At 32.4% G+C, this 18,974-nt stretch overlaps 10 non-coding genes across 10 annotated transcripts; all 10 read left to right on the top strand.

Moving 5' to 3' along the window:
- Positions 1-1,597: 1,597 nt before the first annotated feature.
- Positions 1,598-1,669, top strand: trnaq-cug (transfer RNA glutamine (anticodon CUG)). The gene has a single exon. It is a non-coding gene; the product is annotated as a tRNA-Gln (tRNA).
- A 484-nt stretch (positions 1,670-2,153) lies between these two features.
- Positions 2,154-2,225, top strand: trnaq-cug (transfer RNA glutamine (anticodon CUG)). Its single transcript has one exon. It is a non-coding gene; the product is annotated as a tRNA-Gln (tRNA).
- Positions 2,226-2,711: 486 nt separating this feature from the next.
- On the top strand, positions 2,712-2,783 carry trnaq-cug (transfer RNA glutamine (anticodon CUG)). Its single transcript has one exon. It is a non-coding gene; the product is annotated as a tRNA-Gln (tRNA).
- A 485-nt stretch (positions 2,784-3,268) lies between these two features.
- Positions 3,269-3,340, top strand: trnaq-cug (transfer RNA glutamine (anticodon CUG)). Its single transcript has one exon. It is a non-coding gene; the product is annotated as a tRNA-Gln (tRNA).
- Positions 3,341-3,654: 314 nt separating this feature from the next.
- trnaq-cug (transfer RNA glutamine (anticodon CUG)) lies at positions 3,655-3,733 on the top strand. The gene is given in 2 exon segments: positions 3,655-3,691; positions 3,699-3,733. It is a non-coding gene; the product is annotated as a tRNA-Gln (tRNA).
- Positions 3,734-4,398: 665 nt separating this feature from the next.
- Positions 4,399-4,470, top strand: trnaq-cug (transfer RNA glutamine (anticodon CUG)). Its single transcript has one exon. It is a non-coding gene; the product is annotated as a tRNA-Gln (tRNA).
- A 315-nt stretch (positions 4,471-4,785) lies between these two features.
- trnaq-cug (transfer RNA glutamine (anticodon CUG)) lies at positions 4,786-4,857 on the top strand. Its single transcript has one exon. It is a non-coding gene; the product is annotated as a tRNA-Gln (tRNA).
- Positions 4,858-5,343: 486 nt separating this feature from the next.
- Positions 5,344-5,415, top strand: trnaq-cug (transfer RNA glutamine (anticodon CUG)). The gene has a single exon. It is a non-coding gene; the product is annotated as a tRNA-Gln (tRNA).
- A 487-nt stretch (positions 5,416-5,902) lies between these two features.
- trnaq-cug (transfer RNA glutamine (anticodon CUG)) lies at positions 5,903-5,974 on the top strand. The gene has a single exon. It is a non-coding gene; the product is annotated as a tRNA-Gln (tRNA).
- Positions 5,975-6,925: 951 nt separating this feature from the next.
- On the top strand, positions 6,926-6,997 carry trnaq-cug (transfer RNA glutamine (anticodon CUG)). Its single transcript has one exon. It is a non-coding gene; the product is annotated as a tRNA-Gln (tRNA).
- Positions 6,998-18,974: the final 11,977 nt, after the last annotated feature.

Consider the following 18,974-nt stretch of genomic DNA (forward strand, 5'->3'; position numbering starts at 1 on the left):
TTCATTGGAGACACTCAAAAAATCTCAAAATCATTGCATTTACACATAAGCAAAAAAAAGAAAAATGAACATTGAATACATTTTTTATCTTCAATGAAAAAAAAAAATCTGCTTATTTTCTGATCATTGCTTTTCTGATCAATATTTTGTCCTGTTGATTCAAGTAAATTCACAATGATTAGGGTTAAACTACTGTACACACCCATCAGAGCTCAGAAAGAACTGATGGAACAAAACTGACACCACACATGAAGATGTGTCATGTTAAGGAAACGGTTCTTATTAGCGAGTTCTACTGCTAAAAATCGTGCACATCTAATGGATTTCATGCTCTTCTGGTTTCCATAACATTAAAGTTGAAATGTCATAGAAGGTAAATGGGCATCACTGCCTGACACTGCACACTTACAGTAATTATAGACACCAACAACATCATATATGTAAATACCAGCAAATAAAACATATAATTCAATAATAATTTCAATAATTTAATTGTTTTCTTTTCTGTCGCATATATATAACACAACATAAGATATTCCTAGCTTTCATACACCCAACTGACACAACCAAAGTTTCAGAGTATTTGTAAGTAGTAGTAATAAGTATGTGATTTTAAAGCTGAAAACTAGAGCCAAAGGATTAGTGGGATTTTAACAAGCATTTAAACCAGATATGTTCCTGCTTTCAAAATGAGGATCAATGAAAAAATTCCCCTTGTAGTTCTGAATATTGATTCACAAGGTGGGAGTTCAAAGAGCATGAACAAAAAAATACAAGTGGAATAAATCTATCGCTGTCCGATCCCATTGTGTCCAGGCAGATCAGTGGGTCAATAGGAAGTATTAAAAGGAGAAACATGAGGCGATGCTTTTTCACATCAAAATGTTCTCGATCTGCTGCACGTTCTGACCATTTAGACAAAATAAGACACGTTTGTTGTAGCAAGAAGAGAATGGTTCAATTTCTCACTTTCAACATATCCCAGAGTTTTATAAAAATTAATTGTGCATTATTGTTCATTCTTTACTCTAAACTTTAGAGTACACTGTAAAGGTTAGCACTCTAGACTCTGAATCCAGTGATCTGAGTTCAAGTCTCAGTGGAACCTCATGGTATCAGTCACAGGACTTTAATTTCTGTGGAAATACATCAAATATTTGTAATTTTTTTTTTTTCAAAATTTAAAAAAAAATATGCCATGCTATAGCCTTACTTTTGATTTTGGGTGATGTTTGTTTTTTGTCATTTTTTGTGCCTTACTGCTTTCTTAGCCCTTTTAAGTATGTGCATTATATTTGCAGTAGTTTTTATGGTCTAATGATGGTCTTAACTCAGTTTTTTTTTTTTTTTTAATTTTTGAAAAAATATGCCATGCTATAGCCTTACCTTTGATTTTGGGTGATTTTTGTTTTTTGTCATTTTTTGTGCCTTACTGCTTTCTTAGCCCTGTTTCAGTATGTGCCATATATTTGCAGGAGTTTTTAGGGTCTAATGATGGTCTTAACTCATTTTTTTTTTGTCATGAAATTTTTTGAAAAAATATGCCTCGCTATAGCCTGAATTGAGAAAAAAAAAAATTGCAAATTTTACTCTTATGGGTTCCATGGTGTAATGGTTAGCACTCTGGACTCTGAATCCAGTGATCTGAGTTCAAGTCTCAGTGGAACCTCATGGTATCAGTCACAGGACTTTAATTTCTGTGGAAATACATCAAATATTTGTAATTTTTTTTTTTCAAAATTTTAAAAAAAATATGCCATGCTATAGCCTTACTTTTGATTTTGGGTGATTTTTGTTTTTTGTCATTTTTTGTACCTTACTGCTTTCTTAGCCCTGTTTAAGTATTTGCGTTATATGTGCAGGAGTTTTTAGGGTCTAATGATGGTCTTACCTCAATTTATTTTTTTTTTGAAATTTTTGAAAAAATATGCCATGCTATAGCCTTACTTTTGATTTTGGGTGATGTTTGTTTTTTGTCATTTTTTGTGCCTTACTGCTTTCTTAGCCCTTTTAAGTATGTGCATTATATTTGCAGTAGTTTTTAGGGTCTAATGATGGTCTTAACTTAATTTTTTTTTTTTGAAATTTTTGAAAAAATATGCCTTGCTATAGCCTGAATTGAGAAAAAAAAAATTGCAAAAGTTACCCTTATGGGTTCCATGGTGTAAAGGTTAGCACTCTAGACTCTGAATCCAGTGATCTGAGTTCAAGTCTCAGTGGAACCTCATGGTATCAGTCACAGGACTTTAATTTCTGTGGAAATACATCAAATATTTGTAATTTTTTTTTTTTCAAAATTTAAAAAAAAATATGCCATGCTATAGCCTTACTTTTGATTTTGGGTGATGTTTGTTTTTTGTCATTTTTTGTGCCTTACTGCTTTCTTAGCCCTTTTAAGTATGTGCATTATATTTGCAGTAGTTTTTATGGTCTAATGATGGTCTTAACTCAGTTTTTTTTTTTTTTTAATTTTTGAAAAAATATGCCATGCTATAGCCTTACCTTTGATTTTGGGTGATTTTTGTTTTTTGTCATTTTTTGTGCCTTACTGCTTTCTTAGCCCTGTTATATATGTGCCATATATTTGCAGGAGTTTTTAGGGTCTAATGATGGTCTTAACTCATTTTTTTTTTTTCATGAAATTTTTTGAAAAAATATGCCTTGCTATAGCCTGAATTGAGAAAAAAAAAATTGCAAAATTTACTCTTATGGGTTCCATGGTGTAATGGTTAGCACTCTGGACTCTGAATCCAGTGATCTGAGTTCAAGTCTCAGTGGAACCTCATGGTATCAGTCACAGGACTTTAATTTCTGTGGAAATACATCAAATATTTGTAATTTTTTTTTTTTCAAAATTTTAAAAAAAATATGCCATGCTATAGCCTTACTTTTGATTTTGGGTGATTTTTGTTTTTTGTCATTTTTTGTACCTTACTGCTTTCTTAGCCCTGTTTAAGTATTTGCGTTATATGTGAAGGAGTTTTTAGGGTCTAATGATGGTCTTACCTCAATTTATTTTTTTTTTGAAATTTTTGAAAAAATATGCCTTGCTATAGCCTTACTTTTGATTTTGGGTGATGTTTGTTTTTTGTCATTTTCTGTGCCTTACTGCTTTCTTAGCCCTTTTAAGTATGTGCATTATATTTGCAGTAGTTTTTAGGGTCTAATGATGGTCTTAACTCAATTTTTTTTTTCTGAAATTTTTGAAAAAATATGTCTTGCTATAGCCTGAATTGAGAAAAAAAAAATTGCAAAAGTTACCCTTATGGGTTCCATGGTGTAAAGGTTAGCACTCTGGACTCTGAATCCAGTGATCTGAGTTCAAGTCTCAGTGGAACCTCATGGTATCAGTCACAGGACTTTAACTTTTGTTGAAATACATCAAATATTTGTAATTTTTTTTTTTTTTCAAAATTTTAATAAAAATATGCCATGCTATAGCCTTACTTTTGATTTAGGGTGATTTTTGTTTTTTGTCATTTTTTTTCCCCCTTACTGCTTTCTTAGCCCTGTTTAAGTATGTGCATTACATTTGCAGTAGTTTTTAGGGTCTAATGATGGTTTTACCTAAATTTTTTTTTTTTTGAAATTTTTGAAAAAATATGCCATGCTATAGCCTGAATTGAGAAAAAAAAAATTGCAAAATTAGTCATGGGTTCCATGGTGTAATGGTTAGCACTCTGGACTCTGGACTCTGAATCCAGTGATCTGAGTTCAAGTCTCAGTGGAACCTCATGGTATCAGTCACAGGACTTTAATTTCTGTGGAAATACATCAAATATTTGTAATTTTTTTTTTTTTCAAAATTTAAAAAAAAATATGCCATGCTATAGCCTTACTTTTGATTTTGGGTGATGTTTGTTTTTTGTCATTTTTTGTGCCTTACTGCTTTCTTAGCCCTTTTTAAGTATGTGCATTATATTTGCAGTAGTTTTTAGGGTCTAATGATGGTCTTACCTCAATTTATTTTTTTTTTGAAATTTTTGAAAAAATATGCCATGCTATAGCCTTACTTTTGATTTTGGGTCCTTTTTGTTTTTTGTCATTTTTTGTGCCTTACTGCTTTCTTAGCCCTGTTTAAGTATGTGCATTACATTTGCAGTAGTTTTTAAGGTCTAATGATGGTCTTAACTCAATTTATTTTTTTTTTGAAATTTTTGAAAAAATATGCCATGCTATAGCCTTACTTTTGATTTTGGGTCCTTTTTGTTTTTTGTCATTTTTTGTGCCTTACTGCTTTCTTAGCCCTGTTTAAGTATGTGCCATATATTTGCAGGAGTTTTTAGGGTCTAATGATGGTCTTAACTCTTTTTTTTTTTTCATGAAATTTTTTGAAAAAATATGCCATGCTATAGCCTGAATTGAGAAAAAAAAAAAATTGTAAAATTTACTCTTATGGGTTCCATGGTGTAATGGTTAGCACTCTGGACTCTGAATCCAGTGATCTGAGTTCAAGTCTCAGTGGAACCTCATGGTATCAGTCACAGGACTTTAATTTCTGTGGAAATACATCAAATATTTGTAATTTTTGTTTTTTTCAAAATTTAAAAAAAAATATGCCATGCTATAGCCTTACTTTTGATTTTGGGTGATGTTTGTTTTTTGTCATTTTTTGTGCCTTACTGCTTTCTTAGCCCTTTTAAGTATGTGCATTATATTTGCAGTAGTTTTTAGGGTCTAATGATGGTCTTAACTCAGTTTTTTTTTTTTTTTAATTTTTGAAAAAATATGCCATGCTATAGCCTGAATTGAGAAAAAAAAAAAATTGTAAAATTTACTCTTATGGGTTCCATGGTGTAATGGTTAGCACTCTGGACTCTGAATCCAGTGATCTGAGTTCAAGTCTCAGTGGAACCTCATGGTGTCAGTCACAGGACTTTAATTTCTGTGGAAATACATCAAATATTTGTAATTTTTTTTTTTTTCAAAATTTTAAAAAAAATATGCCATGCTATAGCCTTACTTTTGATTTTGGGTGATTTTTGTTTTTTGTCATTTTTTGTACCTTACTGCTTTCTTAGCCCTGTTTAAGTATTTGCGTTATATGTGAAGGAGTTTTTAGGGTCTAATGATGGTCTTACCTCAATTTATTTTTTTTTTGAAATTTTTGAAAAAATATGCCTTGCTATAGCCTTACTTTTGATTTTGGGTGATGTTTGTTTTTTGTCATTTTTTGTGCCTTACTGCTTTCTTAGCCTTTTTAAGTATGTGCATTATATTTGCAGTAGTTTTTAGGGTCTAATGATGGTCTTAACTCAATTTTTTTTTTTTGAAATTTTTGAAAAAATATGTCTTGCTATAGCCTGAATTGAGAAAAAAAAAATTGCAAAAGTTACCCTTATGGGTTCCATGGTGTAAAGGTTAGCACTCTGGACTCTGAATCCAGTGATCTGAGTTCAAGTCTCAGTGGAACCTCATGGTATCAGTCACAGGACTTTAACTTTTGTTGAAATACATCAAATATTTGTAATTTTTTTTTTTTTCAAAATTTTAATAAAAATATGCCATGCTATAGCCTTACTTTTGATTTAGGGTGATTTTTGTTTTTTGTCATTTTTTTTCCCCCTTACTGCTTTCTTAGCCCTGTTTAAGTATGTGCATCATATTTGCAGTAGTTTTTAGGGTCTAATGATGGTCTTAACTCAATTTTTTTTTTTTTGAAATTTTTGAAAAAATATGCCATGCTATAGCCTTACTTTTGATTTAGGGTGATTTTTGTTTTTTGTCATTTTTTTTCCCCCTTACTGCTTTCTTAGCCCTGTTATATATGTGCCATATATTTGCAGTAGTTTTTAGGGTCTAATGATGGTCTTAACTTAATTTTTTTTTTTTGAAATTTTTGAAAAAATATGCCTTGCTATAGCCTGAATTGAGAAAAAAAAAAATTGCAAAATTAGTCATGGGTTCCATGGTGTAATGGTTAGCACTCTGGACTCTGAATCCAGTGATCTGAGTTCAAGTCTCAGTGGAACCTCATGGTATCAGTCACAGGACTTTAATTTCTGTGGAAATACATCAAATATTTGTAATTTTTTTTTTTTCAAAATTTAAAAAAAAATATGCCATGCTATAGCCTTACTTTTGATTTTGGGTGATGTTTGTTTTTTGTGCCTTACTGCTTTCTTAGCCCTTTTTAAGTATGTGCATTATATTTGCAGTAGTTTTTAGGGTCTAATGATGGTCTTACCTCAATTTATTTTTTTTTGAAATTTTTGAAAAAATATGCCATGCTATAGCCTTACTTTTGATTTTGGGTCCTTTTTGTTTTTTGTCATTTTTTGTGCCTTACTGCTTTCTTAGCCCTGTTTAAGTATGTGCATTATATTTGCAGTAGTTTTTAAGGTCTAATGATGGTCTTAACTCAATTTATTTTTTTTTTGAAATTTTTGCAGACAGTCTGTCTGTCTGTCTGTCTTGTCTGTCTGTGTGTCTGTCTGTCTGTCTGTGTGTCTGTCTGTCTGTGTGTCTGTGTGTGTGTCTGTCTGTCTATCTGTGTGTGCGTGTGTGTGTGTCTGTGTGTGTGTGTGTGTGCACCATTGTGTACTTTTGATTTTGGGTCCTTTTTGTTTTTTGTCATTTTTTGTGCCTTACTGCTTTCTTAGGCCTGTTTAAGTATGTGCCATATATTTGCAGGAGTTTTTAGGGTCTAATGATGGTCTTAACTCATTTTTTTTTTTTATGAAATTTTTGAAAAAATATGCCATGCTATAGCCTTACTTTTGATTTTGGGTGATTTTTGTTTTTTGTAATTTTTTGTGCCTTACTGCTTTCTTAGCCCTTTTTAAGTATGTGCATAATATTTGCAGTAGTTTTTAGGGTCTAATGATGGTCTTATCTTAATTTTTTTTTTTTGAAATTTTTGAAAAAATATGCCTCGCTATAGCCTGAATTGAGAAAAAAAAAAATTGCAAAAGTTACCCTTATGGGTTCTATGGTGTAAAGGTTAGCACTCTGGACTCTGAATCCAGTGATTTGAGTTCAAGTCTCAGTGGAACCTCATGGTATCAGTCACAGGACTTTAACTTCTGTTGAAATACATCAAATATTTGTAATTTTTTTTTTTTTCAAAATTTTAATAAAAATATGCCATGCTATAGCCTTACTTTTGATTTAGGGTGATTTTTGTTTTTTGTCATTTTTTTTCCCCTTACTGCTTTCTTAGCCCTGTTTAAGTATGTGCATTATATTTGCAGTAGTTTTTAGGGTCTAATGATGGTCTTAACTCAATTTTTTTTTTTTTTTTTAAATTTTTGAAAAAATATGCCATGCTATAGCCTTACTTTTGATTTTGGGTGATTTTTGTTTTTTGTCATTTTTTGTGCCTTACTGCTTTCTTAGCCCTGTTTAAGTATGTGCATTACATTTGCAGTAGTTTTTAGGGTCTAATGATGGTCTTAACTCAATTTTTTTTTTTTTTGAAATTTTTTGAAAAAATATGCCTTGCTATAGCCTGAATTGAGAAAAAAAAAAACTGCAAAATTTAGCCCTATGGGTTCCATTGTGTAATGGTTAGCACTTTGGACTTTGAGTTCAAGTCTCAGTGGAACCTCATGGTATCAGTCACAGGACTTTAATTTCTCTGGAAATATATCTAACATTTGTATTCCTTTTCACCATTTTGAGGCGTTGGAATTTTCTACACCTATTTCTATGCCTTACTAATGCCTTACCATTTTTTCGCCCAATTTTTTGCCTTGCCTCCATTTTGAGGTATTTGTAATTTTTTCGAAATTTTTATGTTTTACTATAGCCTGACCTCCATTTTGAGGCGTTTGACAAATTTTTCACCCATTTTTATGCCTGACTTTTGCTTTTCCTCCGTTTTGAGGCTTTTTGAAAGTTTTTGGCCCGTTTTTATGCCTTACTATAGCATTACCTCCATTTTGAGGAGTTTGAACTTTTTTCGAAATTCATATGCCTTTTTATATCCTTACCACCATTTTGAGGCGTTTGAAATTTTTTCACCCGTTTCTTTGCCTTACTGCTTTCTTAGCCCTGTTTAATTATGTGCATTATATTTGCAGTAGTTTTTAGGGTCTAATGATGGTCCTAACTCATTTTTTTATTTATTTTTTTGAAATTTTTGAAAAAACATGCCTTGCTAAAGCCTTACTTTTGATTTTGGGTGATTTTAATTTTTTCTCATACCTTACCTCCATTTTGAGACAAATTTTTCACCCATTTTCATGCCTGACTTTAGCTTTTCCTCTGTTTTGAGGCTTTTGAAAGTTTTTGGCCCCTTTTTTATGCCTTACTATAGCCTTACCTCCATTTTGAGGCGTTTGAAACTTTTTTGAAATTTTTGAAGCGTTTGAAATTTTCTCGCCCGTTTTTATGCCTTACTATATAGCCTTAGCTACGTTTTTTAGGCGTTTTAAATTTTTTGGCCCATTTTCATGCCTTACTATATCCTTACTTCCGTTTTGAGGCATTTTAAAAATTTTGGCCTGTTTTTATGACTTACGATAGCCTTTTTCCCATTTTGAGGCGTTTCAAATTCTTTTGCTGTTTTTTTTTTCCTTACTAGTTCCTTACCTCCATTTTGATGTGTTTGAAAATTTTTCTCCCATTTTTATGACTTACTATAGCCTTACCTCCATTTTGCGGCATTTGAATTTTTTTTGCAGGCGTTTTTTTTTCGTCTTGTTTTTGCCTTTACTAAAACCTTACCTCCATTTTGACGCGTTTGAAATTTTTGAAATTTTTGTTTATTTTCCTATAGGTTCGATAGGATTACACAGAACTGAAACACACGTGCACAGTCATGACTTTGCTACCTTGTTTGTTTTTTCCAAAACCAGCAGGGGAGTTTTCTTCTTCTTCTTCTTCTTCTTCTTCTTCTTCTTCTTCTTCTTCTTCTTCTTCTTCTTCTTCTTCTTCTTCTTCTTCTTCTTCTTCTTCTTCTTCTTCTTCTTCTTCTTCTTCTTCTTCTTCTTCTTCTTCTTCTTCTTCTTCTTCTTCTTCTTCTTCTCTTCCTCCTCCTCCTCCTCCTTCTTCTTCTTCTTCTTCTTCAATCCTCCCTAATTCACAAAACGCCTCCTGAATTCCTGCCAACACTTTGATGAACAGGACATGCTGTGGAGGAGAAAACTGAAAACCTTCTGGTGACAGAAAATCTTTCCAACTCTGAGGAGTTTCGATTTTTTTTTTTGATTTTTTTACAGAAAACCTAAAAAAATAAAAAATAAAAATCATCCAGACACGTATCTTCAGAGTTAAAGGGAGGATAAAAACAGGACGTCCTTCACACTGACCGTCACTTTAAGTCTTGTGCTTTATGTTGAATTAAAGAAATGTTGGTGTTGTAATTACTCTTAGTGTTTATGAATAATTCAAATTAAGCTGTGAAATGAGCTCAGCTACAATCGGTGAGAGAAGAACAAACTAACAAAGTCAAATGTTGTAATAATAAAACACAAAATTAAACAAAAAGTGTCAGCTGCTGTACGACATTTATAAGTTTGACCAGACGTGGGCGACTGCTGGCACCACAGGCCACATGTAAATGCACGTGATGAGAGAAAAATGTTTTTTAAAAATCACAACAAAATGACTCCAAAAAACATACAATAGACAACAAAAACACAGTTAATACCTTCAAAAATTCCAGAAAACAAAAAAAAAAAAAACAAATACAAAAAAAAAATAGAGGAAAATATAAAAAAACAACAATAAAAACACTCAAAATGAATGCAAAAACAATGACGATGCCACATAGAATGAGAGGAAGAAGTGCTAAATGATGACAAAAACACACAAAATCACTCACAAAACCTTATATGACAACAAAATCACTTACAAAACACAAAATGTAAACAAAAATATGCAAAATAAATCCAAAAAAAGCAATAAAAGCTCACAAACTGAGAGGAAAAATAAACAAAACAACAACACAAACCCTTTGTAGTTTCCTGTGTTAATGCTCTGATTAATCATTATTCTACTGCTGACATGAATGTTGATCACGTGACCCACAGATCAGATACAATCACATGTTTGTCATAAAGTTGTGTATCTTTTAATTAGGCTGATAGAAGCTTGTGAATGAAGAGTTTACATTGATTGTTCGCCATTGGAGGTGATGTTATTTATATATTTATTATTTATATATACATAGATGTTAAATTAGCTGCTCGCCAACATCAATAATGACAGCGCTCCTCCTGACATTGATTAATGTAAGTTGTTCTTTACATGTAAATCAATGTGTTTGATTTATTACCCAAACATATCAATCGTCCAATCAGAGCGGTTTAAATATCCCTGTTTACGCTCATGTGTTTTAATGGATTACTCTGTTCTGACATCTCCAGGCTGAACATAACATGGCAGACATTTCTTAAGTTTTGAGTCATTTTGTGTATTTTATTGTCATTTTGTAAACATTCTGTCATTTTGTGTATTTTTTGTCTTTGCCTTGTAAGCTTTTTCTAGTGATTTTGTGCATTTCTGATGTCACGTTGTGTTTTTGAAGCTATTTTTGTGTGTTTTTAGTGTTGTTCTTTGTATTTTTCTGCCATTTTTTGCATTTGTGTTGTCATATTGTTATTTTGGAGTTATTATTGTGTGTTTTTATTGTTGTTTTGCATGTTTTAGAGTCATTTTGTGTATTTTGTTGTCTATTTGCCTTGTAAGTTTTTCTCGTAATTCTGTGCATTTTTGTTGTCATACTATGTTTTGGGAGTTTTTGAGTGTTTTTGTTGTTTTCTGTGTTTTTTGAGTCATTTTGAGTGTTTTATGTATTGACCTTGTGAGTTTCTCTATTAATTTTGGCATTTTTGTTGTCATATTGTAATTTTGAAGTCTTTTTTGTGCATTTTTGTTGTCATTTGTTGTAATTTTGCTGTTGTTTTGTCCATCTTTCTTCCATTTTGTGTGTTTTCTGGGGTCATATTAGTGTATTTACTTTGGGTTATCAGTTGCCAATGTCTGGCCTAACTTACATACGTTAATCACATTACCAACAGTTCTAAAATCCAAACAAACAGACAAGAATGTGTGTGAATGTTCACAGACTTACTGTAAATTACACACTGTTTCTACTCCGCCACCTGCCTCATGGCTTCAACAGTTCTTCTACTGGGAAAATTTACATTCTCATTAGCATAGTGAAAAGCTCATTTGCATGTTTTTGTGAAAAGTCCGCTTTCAAGTTTGTTGTGCCGCTTCATTTGGCCTCAGCTGCTGCTCACAGTTTGGCTGAGATCCTGAAATCACATCCACCGTTTGACGCTGAAAGGAAATAAATGTGCAAGTGATGCAGCAAAATCAGGAAGTGTTGCGCTGGCTGGGCCTCACATTTCCATAAGAGATTTAAGATGTGATTGTCTGTTTGTGTGCATGAATATTGAAGCTGTTATTGTGCTGCTGTGCATGTGGGACAGGCTGTTATTTAGGCAAAAACAGGCGTCGTCATTCTTTTTCTCCCAACTTTTCATTGTATTTTTGTTGCCATTTTGTGTATTGTTATTGTTGTTTTGTATGTTTTTCAGTTTTTGGAGCCATTTTGTTTATTTTTGTATATTTTTAATAATTTTGTATAGGTTTTGTAATTTTGTATATTTTTGTAATTTTGTGGGGTTTTTTTTGTAATTTTTTGTTTTTGGAATTATTTTGTGCAAATATGTGTGTTTTGAAGTCGTTTGGTATATTTATCTGTCGTTTTGTAGGTGTTTCTGTCATTTTTTTGTAATTTTGTTTGTTTTTTGTTCGTTGCCATTTGTTTAATTAGACAGAAGAGGAGGAGCTGGGGTGGGGGTGGGTTGCGAGGCATTTGGGGATGAAGTGTGCGGAAGTAGGCGTTGGTTTAAATGCAGCGCCATGACTCACTCTAACCAATGGGAAGCATGGAACATGATCAGCTCGATGAATAACTGATCAGGGAATTGCTACTGTCAGCTGGTGGGGCTGGCTAGCTTGACTTTCATACCTGCCTGAACAAATGCGATGCTCAATTTTGTATATCTGTGGTTAAAATTTTGTCTATTTTTGTCTGTAATTTGGAGTTTTTCCTGTATTTTTGTGCATGTTTGTTTGGTGAGTTTTTTTTTTTGTTTGTTTGTTTTTTGCCATTTTGTGTATTTTTATTGTTGTTTTGTATAAATGTTTGTGGAAACATTTTGTGTGAATTTGGAATTAACTTTTTGAATTTTTTGTTCTCATATATATTTTTTCTGTCATTTTGAACAATTGGCTGCCATTGTCTGTATTTTTGTTGTAGCTTGATATGTTTTTGTGTATTTATGTTCTCTCTGTGTTTTTGTTGTCGTTTTGTGTGTTTTTGGAACTTTTTTTTTGTGTACTTTTTGTAAATTTGTATTTTTTGTACATTTTTGTAATTTTTTGTGTAATTTTTTTGTGTAATTTTGTAATTTTTTGTGTAATTTTGTAATTTTTTTGTGTAATTTTGTAATTTTTCTTGTGATTTTGTATATTTTTTGTAATTTTAAATTTTTCTTGTCATTTTCTGTTTTTGGAATAATTTTGTCCAACTATATGTATTTTTTTGTAGGTTTTGGTAGGCTTTGTTTTATTTAGTTTAGTTTTTGTGTTTTTTTGTGCAAATATGTGTGTTTTAAAGTCATTTTGCATATTTGTTCGTCTTTTTGTAGGTTTTTTTTTGGCATTTTTGTGTAATTTCATTTGGTTTTTGTGTTTTTGGCAAAAAAAATGTTGTATACTTATGTTTGTTATTTGTTGTGTTTTCCTGCATTTTTGTGCATTCTGGTTTTCATTTTGTACATTTACTTTGGGGGCTGCGCTGGCTGGGCTTCACATTTCCATCAGACAGATTTAGGATGTGATGTCTGTTGAAGCCGTAATTGTGCTGCTGTGCATGTGCACGTGCACGTGGACAGAAACAAGCGCTGACGTCTCCGTCTTTATCCTTTTTTCTCCCAACTTTTCATTGTCCTTCCAAACGTCCCAGTGTGCTAACAAGCTGCTGCTCAGTGAGTGAACAGACGGAGGATCACAGAGACCCTCCACCATACAGCTGGGGCTCAATTAGTGGCTATTTCTGCTAATTAACAACACTCGGCGTGAATCAGTGGAGCACAAACTAACGCTGTTCTGTCCAATCAGAAGCTGGAGCCCCCCAGGCACGAGGCTGGAGGCCATTTTTCTTCTTCCTCTCATTTTTCATGCGTTCAGAGAGGAAACAGAATTCCCCACTGCTTTCTGCAGCCGTTGGTACTTGTTTGTACGAAATCCTTTACAAATCGCACAGTTTCAACAGAATCAGGGAAGGTTAGCGAGTGCCAGAGCTGATAAACCATCACAATGGAGTCATTCTGTGCACATTGTGCAGCCTATAACGCAGAGATGAACAGCTTTTACCATGTGATTGTATCTGATCTGATCAGAGCAATAACACAATAAACAACAATAAGTTTTTGTGATTTTGTTGTCGTTATGTATATTTTTCCCTCTCAGTTTGTGCTTTCATTGTTTTGTTTGGATTTTTTTTTTTTTTTGCGCATTTCTATTGTCATTTTGTGTTTTGTGAGGGATTTTGTTGTCATATTAGGTTTTTGGAGTAATTTTATTTGTTTAGTCATCAAATTATCACATTTTTCTCTCATTCTGTGTGGGATCGTCACTGTTTTTGCATTAATTTTGCATATTTTTATTGTAGTTTTGCATATTTTGCTGTCATTTTATGTTTTTGTTTTTATTTCTCTAATTTTGTGTGCGTTATTTTATGGGGGTTTTGGAGTTATTAACTGTTTTTGTTGTCACTTGTGAGTTTTTTGGAGTAATTTTTTTGTGACTTTGTATGTTTTTTGTAGACAATTTGTATATTTTTATTGGGTCATTTTTTTTCTGGGGTTATTTTGTGCATTTTTGTTGTCATATTATGTTTTTGTTGTCATTTTTCTGATTCTGTGTGGGATCGTCATTGTTTTTGCATTCATTTTGTGTATTTCTATTGTCATTTTGTATATTTTGGGCCTGTACTACGAAGCGCGATTTCCTCTTATCGCGCTAACTTCCGGAATTTATAGTACAAGCCCTTTGGATTTTTATTTCTCTAATTTAGTCTTTTTAATGCTAACTCATGGGGTTTTTTGGAGTTGTTAATTGCGTTTTTGTTGTTGCTCGTGTGTTTTTTGGAGTCATTTTGTTGTGATTTTGTATATTTTCCTCTAATTTTTGTTGTTTTGTGTTTTTGGAGTCAATGTGAACGTTTTTATTGGGTTTTTTTGTATATTTTTCTGTAATTTTATGTGTGTTGGTTGTAGTTTTTCATTTTGTGTATTTTTGTAGTCATTTTGCTTTTTGGAGTTTATTTTGTGTGTTTTTGCTGTTGTTTTGCTTCTTTGGGGTCATTTTGTATATTTCCCTTTCATTTTTGTTGTTTTGTCTTTTTGAAATCAATTTGCATATTTTTTTTGGTGTCACCCTGGAGGAAGACTGCATCACTTTGTGCACATTGTGCAGATTAAACCCTGAAGGACTCAAAGAACAGATTTACAGTGTGAAAAACAACCCTCGGCGGTGTGTGAAGTTAACACTTTGTAGGAGGAAACTGTCAGTGTCTGCACGTGCACGCTTTGAGTAAGACGACCAGGGTCAGATCTGGCAACCCCTGCTTCATCCTCTGTCGCGCTCTTATCAACGCTGCACACTTTCCTCTCTCCTCTGTTGCCATGGCGACGGTTTTGGCAATGAGGGGATGATGATGATGAGTGCTGTAGGAAAAGCGCTCTGGAGTTTAGCGGAGAGTAGACTCTTCTTCTTCTGCACCCTTACCTTTGTTCCTCTGTCGCTCTAATCCCTCGCTTTTCATCTTTTTTTTTTTTTTTTTGATGGACATTAAAACCTGGAGGAGTTTATATTTCTTTTTTTCTTTATTCCCTAGATGTGAAGGCATCCCTCGGACAGGACTACTACTGCTGCTGCTCTCCTCCTGCTCACAGATAGCACCTCATTATCTACAGTCCACACACAGAACCCAAGCTCTGCACACACAGCTTTCTTCTACTTCACTCTTTGAAGCAAAGGCAGAAAAAAAAACAATGAAGTCACACTTTCAGCTCCACAAAAGCCTGTGAGAATCAGCACCAAATTATGACTTAAAAAAAGCCTCAGAAACATCTCATCTCCTCTATTCAAATAAGGCTCAAAGCCTGCACTTTGGAGAGTTTGGAGTTAGTTTTTTAGCTTTTATTTACACTATACAAGGTTTCTGCACAGATTTGAGAAACTGTATCTGTGGAAATATGTGTGTATTATTTCATAAGAAATAACACAAGTGTTTCCAGTTTTTGTTCCAGTGAAAAAATTTATGCTGAGCCCAAAAAATCACTCACTGAGAGGGAAAAAAAATCACAACTCAGCCAGGATTTTCCCCTGAGGACACACGCACACATACACACGCACGCGCACACACACACACACACACACAGAAAAATGTATTTAACGACAAAAAACACAAAACAACTCTAAAACATAAAAAACAAGACAAAAATGCACAAAATTACGCCAAGAAAGACAAAATGAAAACAAAAAATGCACAAATGACCACAAATATATATATAGTAACAGAAAAAAGTATAAAATGACAAAATCATGCTCAAAAACTCTAAAATGACACAAAAAAGCTATAAAAAATAACACAAAATGATAACACAATACACAAAATGATTCAAAAAGACAAAATAAAAATCACAAAAATGTGATAGTATCTGGTCTGAGGATCACATGATCAACATTAATGTTGTTTGAAACCATTTAGCGTGAATTTTGAAATAACTTTTTTTATATTTTGTTTGTCATTCTATGTATTTGTCATTCTATGCATTTTTCTGTCAATTGTGTTTATTATTATGTCATTTTTGTGTATTTGTCTGATATTTTGTGTGTTCAACATTAATGCCAACATTTACAATAATGACCAATATTGTAAAGGTAAGAATAAATGAGTTAAATGCATTTTTGGAGTCATTTTATATATTTTGAAATCATTTTTTTGTATTGTGGTTGTTGTTTTGAGTTTTTTGGGAGCCAATTTGTGATTTTTTGTTGTTGTTTTCTATATTTTTTGGTTATTTTGCATGTTTGTGTTGTTTGAAACCATTTAGCGTGAATTTTGAAAGATTTTTTTTTTGTATTTTGTTTGTCATTCTATGTATTTTTCTGTCAATTGTGTTTATTATTCTTGTGTATTTGTCTGATATTTTGTGTGTTCAACATTAATGTCAACATTTACAATAATGAACAATATAAGCATTAATAAAGGGAAGAACAAAAGTTTGTGCCTTTTTGGAGTCATTTTATTTATAGTTTCCAATCATTTTTTTTGTATTACAGTTGTTGTTTTGATTGTTTTGGGAGCCAATTTGTGTATTTGTATTATTGGTTTGTATTTTTTTTGTGTGTGTGTGTCGTTTTGGGTATTTACGTTGTTTAGTGTGTTTTTTGGAAATAATTTTTTGTACTTTTGTTGTCATTCTATGTATTTCTCAGTAATTGTAGGTGTTTTCCTGCTTTTTTTCCGTTTATTTTTGTTGTCGTTTCGTGTGCTTTTCTAGCCATTTTGTGTATTTTTGCTGATAGTTTTTTTTTCATTTTATGTTTTTGTGTTGTTAAAGCTGTTTTTGGAATAATTTTGAGCATATATGTGTGTGATTTGGAAGTAATTTTGTTTATTTTTCTTCTTGTTTTGTATATTTGTCTGTCATTTTTTAGGTTTTTCTGTCATTTTTGTGTAATTTTGTTGGATCTTTGTGATTTTTTAATTTTTTAAAAAATATTTTTGGTTGCAATTTAGTGTATTGTGTGTAAAATACACAATTGTGACTAATAATAATAAGTAATTAATGTTGAAACAAAAGGCTCAGTTTTTGTAAATGTCAACTTACTTAATGTTGTGTCATTTGCTCTCGTCTTCCAAAGCATGAAGCAGTGGGTGTGAAACGTTTCCCTCATCACAAGCACTTATCAGATCTTTACAGAGAGGATGTTAAAGTATGTGTAAGTGCATCAATCTCTGCTGTATGCATCTGTATGTCTGCTGCTTGTTTGTCTTTAAAGTCCACACTACAAATCTCTTTGATTCACCGATTATGATATCATTCTCATATTTATCCTCATCAAATTATAACTTGATTCTAATAAAAACCAATACTTTATCCTCATTAAATCATGAATTTTGTTCTCATAAACATTTACCCTTATTCTCATGAAAATGTCACCATATTCTCATAAAATTATCATTTTATTCTCATAAAATTAGGACTTGATTCTCATAAATTATGATCTTATTCTCATAAATGCTTTTGATTTATTCTCATAAAATAATGACTTTGTTCTCATAAAAGTTTGATTGTATTCTCATAAAATGATGACCTAATTTTAATAAAACTGTTAATTTACTCATAAAATGTTGCCTTTATTTTATTCTCATAAAATTATGACTTTGTTCTCATAAAACTCTGAGCATATTTTCATAATATTGTGACCATATTCCCATAAAGCTATCATTTTATTCTCATAAAATTCTGACTTGATTCTCATAAAATTATGACTTTATTATCACAAATTATGTCTATTCTCATAAAATTGTGACATTTTTCTAATAAAATGATGCCCTAATTCTATTATAATAAAACTAATACTTTATTTTCATAAAAAAAATTTTTTTACATTATTCTCATAAAATGATGACTTTGTTCTCATAAAAGTTTTACCTTATTCTCATAAAATTATTACTTTCTTCACAAGCTTTTTTCTTGAAAATATTTTGACTTTTTCAGTCTAGTAATACAAGTTATTTTTTTCTCATAAATCTAGACTTTATCTTTGAAGTCAGTTTTTTATTTTTCTCTCTCAGCATTTCCCATAAAACTGTGTTTTATTCTGCATGTTTAAAAGCTTCATGTTTTACCATTCCTAGGTTGGACATAATGTGGACGTATTCCCACTGGAGGGAAGTTACCATGTGTGTCTAAAGGAGAAAGTGGAAAACAAACCCCATCCCAATAAAAAAAGGTCCTTGTTGGAGCTGAAGGTGAGATAGCGACTGTGAGCTTTTATCAGACGCTCATTTTAGTTACAAACAGTGTAAACAAAGCTGGCAGATACTTCAGAGTAGGACAGGGTAGAAATAAGGAATCAGTCTCCATCTCTACACGTGGTAAAGGACAAGGATTCATTCATCATTCATTACAGGTGTGTTACATTCTTTACTGCCCCCGACACACACCGACAAGATAAATTACTCTAAAGGAAACAAACTGCAGGTCTAGTGCTAGGGCTTGTTTGGAAAGCCGAGAAAACTTAAAGTACGGGGGCTTGTAAGGGACCAACGAAATATGGGAAAAGCTATTTTTGAAAACAAAACCACTCTAAAGGAAACATACTGCAGATTGAGTCCTAGCAAGCAACGTGAGATAACTTAAAGTACGGGGGCTTGTAAGGGACTAACAAAATATTGGAAAACCTAATTTTGTAAACAAAACCACTCTAAAGGAAACATACTGCAGGTTGAATCCTAGCAAGCAATGTGAGATAACTTAAAGTACGGGGGCTTGTAAGGGACCAACAAAATACAGGAAAAAGTTTTTGTATTGCATTTTGAAAACAAAACTACTCTAATGGAAACATACTGCAGGTTGAATCCTAGCAAGCAATGTGAGAGAACTTCAAGTACGGGGGCTTGTAAGGGACCAACAAAATATGGGAAAAGCTCATTTTGAAAACAAAACCACTTTGAAAGAAACATACTGCAGGTTGAGTTTTAGCAAGCAACGTGAGATACCTTAAAGTATGGGGGCTTGTAAGGGACCAACAAAATATGGGAAAAGCTCATTTTGAAAACAAAACCACTTTGAAGGAAATGTACTGCAGGTTGAGTTTTAGCAAATAACGTCAGATAACTTAAAGTATGGGAGCTTGAAAGGGACCAAAAAAATACGGGAAAAAGTTTTTGTGTTGCATTTTGAAAACAAAACCACTCTAAAGGAAACATA

This window comes from Gouania willdenowi, chromosome 17 (genome assembly GCF_900634775.1).
Source record: "Gouania willdenowi chromosome 17, fGouWil2.1, whole genome shotgun sequence".
Lineage (NCBI taxonomy): Eukaryota > Metazoa > Chordata > Actinopteri > Blenniiformes > Gobiesocidae > Gouania > Gouania willdenowi.